Source organism: Mastomys coucha, unplaced genomic scaffold, assembly GCF_008632895.1.
Source record: "Mastomys coucha isolate ucsf_1 unplaced genomic scaffold, UCSF_Mcou_1 pScaffold4, whole genome shotgun sequence".
NCBI lineage: Eukaryota > Metazoa > Chordata > Mammalia > Rodentia > Muridae > Mastomys > Mastomys coucha.
The window spans coordinates 55,072,523-55,077,525 of NW_022196910.1; the positions used below are offsets into that span (position 1 = coordinate 55,072,523).

The 5,003-nt window shown below is 43.2% G+C and overlaps 1 pseudogene; it reads left to right on the forward strand.

Annotated features, from left to right (window-relative positions):
* The first annotated feature begins 4,944 nt into the window (after positions 1-4,944).
* The window catches only part of LOC116075947, a 6,839-nt pseudogene continuing 6,780 nt past the window's right edge, over positions 4,945-5,003 (forward strand).

The following is a 5,003-nucleotide window of genomic DNA, read 5'->3' on the forward strand; positions in this document are numbered from 1 at the left end:
TGTTCCCTTAAATACCCCACACTTCTTGTGTTCGGGGTCGAACTCCTCTGACTGGCAAGGTCATGAGACCGACCCTGTACCAGTATCCCCAATAAACCTCATGTGATTGCAGCAAGTTCAGTCTCTCTCGTGAGTCATTGGGTGGTCGTGTTGTCCCGAGACTTGAGTAAGGATCTCCCCAGTTCTGGGGATCTTTCACCAGCCCCAACAACTTGTGTTCCTTTAAGGTGAACCTTCCATATTTGGGGCCAGCCCTTCTATCTTCCCAGGAGCAACTGTATTAGGAGGGCACCAGCTTTCCCAGTCCTCTCTTGTACCAATAGTTTCTCATTATGTTCACAACGTCCAGGTTTCTAGTTCCAGAGAGCAGATGCAGAGAAACAAGGGGAGCCTGGGACTGGCCATGGGGCTTGTGTAATGAACCAAACATGTGTTCCCACATGAGTCCATGCCTCAGCCCAGGTTTGTTATGGGGACCTCAGTTTCCACGGGATGAGAATTCTGGTCAGGTGGGCAGATGACAGACAGACTCAACACAAGGGTGTGGTGAATCTGAATGTATTTGTACAAGGTGAAATTCAGGCTTAATAGCATACAGCAGCAAGCAAAGCAGATGACAAGAGTCACATAGGCGGGCGGGGGTTACAGCAAGGGGCGCAAGACTGAGGTCACATAGGCAAGTGACTGCCACATGAAGGTCAGTAGGATCAGGTAGCCAGGTGTGAAGCAGGCAGAAGAGCAGTGGAGCCCTCCCTGCTGGGGCTATTTTGGTATTCCTATGTTAATTCTCTGGTTCTGCTGGAGGCAAGGACTAGGAGGTTCTGATCTACCATTTCCTGCTAAGTTTTCTGGGTCTTGCTGGAGGCAAGCACTGGGAAGTTCCGACATAACAGTTCTAGCTAATGTCCTCGAGTGAGGGAAGCCCTTCGATTACTCTCTAGTATGTAAAACAGTTCTGACTATGCTTGACCTCTGTTGCTAGCTCTGAGGAAAACCTGTCTGGCAAGACAGATTCCTTGACAGAAATTCCAAGCTAAGGACAGCTAGGAATTGAATTAGGATATTTTGGAACATTGTGCTGGTCAGGAGACAATGCCTAATCTTAGCCATTTGCGAATCATTTCTTGGGGTACCTTTATGCCTAAATAAGAGGGCATGTTGACGATTGGAAAGACTAATCTGGAACACGTGGCAAGTCCAGGATTAAGAGCATAGATTTGTGTTATTGAACATCAGTGGTGTTGTACCTGGAGATGAGATAGATAAAGGCAAAGGGCTTTATAAGTCTTCTGATCCAAATCTGGTCCAAGACCAGAGAAGTGAAGAATTAATAACTGGAAGAAATTCAGAGGACTACATGCCAGTAGAAGAAAGTCCTCAACACCTATACCTTTTTGTGAGAGCAGATGCCAGGCTCATTTTGAGTCAGTGCACCTCTCTCTCTCTCTCTCTCTCTCTCTCTCTCTCTCTCCAGTATTTATTATAAATTTGTAAAAAATGAAAGGAAAAGCAGTTATTGTTCTAAACTCTAGACAGGTCAAACTACAATTAGCATACAAATTACTGTTCAGGGGATACAAACTAGTTAACCTTTGACCTGTATGTTTAATGTATATGCATTCTTTGCACTTTAAAAGGTTGTTTGTCAGAAGTTTAAAAACTTCTGTCTGACTTGGGGTTACTGCTATAAACAGACACCATGACAAAGGCAATTCTTTAAAAGGCAACATTTAATTGTGGCTGGCTTACAGGGTCAGACCTTTACCATGTTATCAAGGCTAGATCATGATAGCATCCAGACAGAGATGATGTAGGAGGAGCTGAGAGGTCTACATCTTGTTCAGAAGGGAAACAGTAGGAGACTGGCTTCCAGGGAGTTTGGATGAGGGTTTAAACCTTTCCCCACAGTGATACACTTCTTCCAACATGGCTACACCCACTGTAACAAGGCTATATATACCTCCTAATAGTGTCATTTCTGGGCCTAGCATATTCAAACCACCACAGCTACATAGCCTTACAATCAGGGTGGGAGAGCAGGTAGTAGCCTCCAGCATAGCTTGTAATTGGGGTCTGGAGAGTGGTGGTTTGAGTATGCCTAGTCCATGGAGTAGAACTATTTGGGGGTGTGGCTTTGTTGGAGTAGGTGTGGCTTTGTAGAGTGCCACACCTACTCCAGTGGAGTCTGTGTGACAAGTCCAAAAGCTTGGTCACAGTCCTGAGGCAAAAAGTTTCAACTGGTCTCCTGGAGGTCCTTGGTGTCCCCTAACACGGATGTGGTCCAGATTTGTCCCTGCGATAGTCAATGGAGGGTTTTGCGTGATTTCTTTCAGTATAGTTTTATTATAGGTATAGAGGTGCCCACAAGGAATGATTTGACTAATAGCCAAATTAGATTGGACGTTGTTTCCTGGCCTCCACTAGTGTTCCAATCAATCCTAGTCAATGCTGAGCCAACCCTTGGCTTGGAATTTCCTAAAGAATGTTACTTATTCAGACAAATTGCCTCCAGTGTTGAAAGAGAGATAGTGAAAGTAATCGGGCATTGGAGTTTACTGGATAAGAGTTAATAATCCCAGGGCAAGTTCAACAAAGTAAACTTAGAATTCTCATTACAGTCATGTATGGCAGACTACATTACAAAATAGAAGAAAGCTGGTGGGCTCCTCTGGCAAATTGAAGTCCCCCACAAATACTTAGAACAACAGCTGAGTCACTCCCATTTATAGGAATTCACAATGGTCTAGGAAGAAGATGGGTTGTGGCTTAAAAAGAAGCTAGAGTATTGTACTATTCACTGAAAGATTAGAAAGAATGGGACACCTGGTGCATACTTCTGCTAGCCCAGAAGAATAGCATAGTTAGGTGCTTTCTAAGGACTGGCTGGTGGCAGATTATACAATAGACTAGAATTGGAACTATGGGTAGGGCATGAAGCCTTTACGCCTGGCTTCTAAGAATAAGCTGACTTTAGATTAAGGCTGACCTTATTTCAGTTGTAACCACTGCCTAGTTCCTGCCAATTCTCATGTACGTATTTTTCTATAGAATCATTATGCATCAGGTGACCTCAATGTATCTTGGCTGTTGTATTACCCAACTTCCTTATTTCTTCTGTAATGACTATAAAAGTCTGATGCTTACTTTGAGAAATTACACTCAGATTCAGCACTTTCTTGTGTTCATGTCTGTTTGTCACTCACTGACTCTTTGCCCACCTGAGTGAACCCTGATTCTCCCCAGGTTGAGGTCCGAGGCAGTAGAGTAAGTGTGCTACAATGGGCTTGGGCTTTAAAACCCTCATCCTTGCTGCCTGGAAGCCAGTCTTCTCCTGGGTGCCTTCCAAACAATAGGTAGGACTCTCAGCTACTCCAGCCCCATATCTGCCTGGTTACTGCCATGCTCCCACCTTGATGATAATGGACTGGTCATTTGAACCTGTAGCCAGACCCAATTAAATGTCTAAGAGTTGGCCTGATCATGGTGTCTGTTCACAGCAGTAAAACCCTAACTAAGTCAGAAGAGGTGTTCCATGGATCTCTTTTAGGAAAAAATGTGACCCATTCCTGGCACTGAAGGTTTTACATGGTGGATTATGATGTGTACTTGGAATATCATGTCTACTATTGTATGTTGACTCCACTGAAATTCTTTCATATATGTATTTTAGGAAGCTACTATGAAAGTAGGTTTACATATGTTTTTTTGAAACCAAAACAAAAACGACCTTGATTACAGATTATGCAACTATAAAAACCCAAGACATGCCTTTGAGCCAAAAAGGCAGATGTCTTACTGACTCAACCTTTTAAAATCAATAGATGCTGATCTTAATCTCAATCAACTAGTCTCCCATTCACTCTGCACAGAAATTGATGGTGGAAATAGAGTGTTTAGTTCTAAGCGTTTCAGAGTGGATCCTTGAGGATCCATGACTTAAAGGCCAAAGGGATGGATGAGGGCCACCTGTGGGTGAGTGGCAAAAGGAACCCAGTGTGTTCAGGTTGTCTGGAAAGTCTCTCCTGTTGGTTACCAGCAAGGATTGTCACCTCCCTTATCCTGCCCCTGGGTGTCTTAGTTAGGGTTTTTATTGTTGCAAAAGCAACTTGGGGAGGAAAGCTTAGACTTCTACAAAACTGTTCATCACCAAAGGAAGTCAGGACAGGAACTCAAATTCAGAAGGAACCTGGAGGCTAGGGTTGATGCAGAAGCCATGGAGGGGTGATGCTTACTGGCTTGCTCCCCATGGCTTGCTCAGCTGCTTTCTTACAGAACCTAGGACCAGCAGCCCAGGGATGGCATCACCCACAATGGGCTGTAACCACCCTAGTTGTTCAGTAATTGAGAAAATGCCTTACAGCTGGATCTGATGGAGGCATTCCCTCAACTAAGGCATCTTCCCCTCTGATGACATGAGCTTGTGTCAAGTTGTCACAAAACCAGCCAATTTATTGGGTTTTGTAAGCATCTGAGGAGAGTTGATCAATGTTGATTTTTATCAGTATAGATGTTGATCAATACAAGAATTGATAATTATTGATTTCAAGGCCAGCTTCAGTAGAGCTGAAAAGTTGCAACTCTGTTTTACAAATTTCCCATGATCAAAGTTTCAGTTGTTTGTTTCACAACCAAATTCCCTCCAGAGATTAATTTTATCTTTTCTTTCTTTTCTCCTTTGTGTTTCCCTCTGTTCATTCTCTTTTTCCTTATATCTATCCTTTCTTATTACTATAATATGGAAAAATACTTCATATTACTACTTTTCTTGGCCATTTGAAAACCACAGGTGGCAGTGTGTAAATTGCTCAGAGTAATGTGAAGGTACAACTGTCTTCTTCAGAATTTTATCATCTCTATGAAGTGGTGGCTTGACTAGGGTAACTCTTATGGACAAAACATTTAATTTGGGCTTTCATGCATCTAAATACTTAGGCCATTATCATCATGACAGGAAGTGTGGTGCATTGTAGGTAGCCATGGTGCTAGAGAAGGAGCTGAGATAC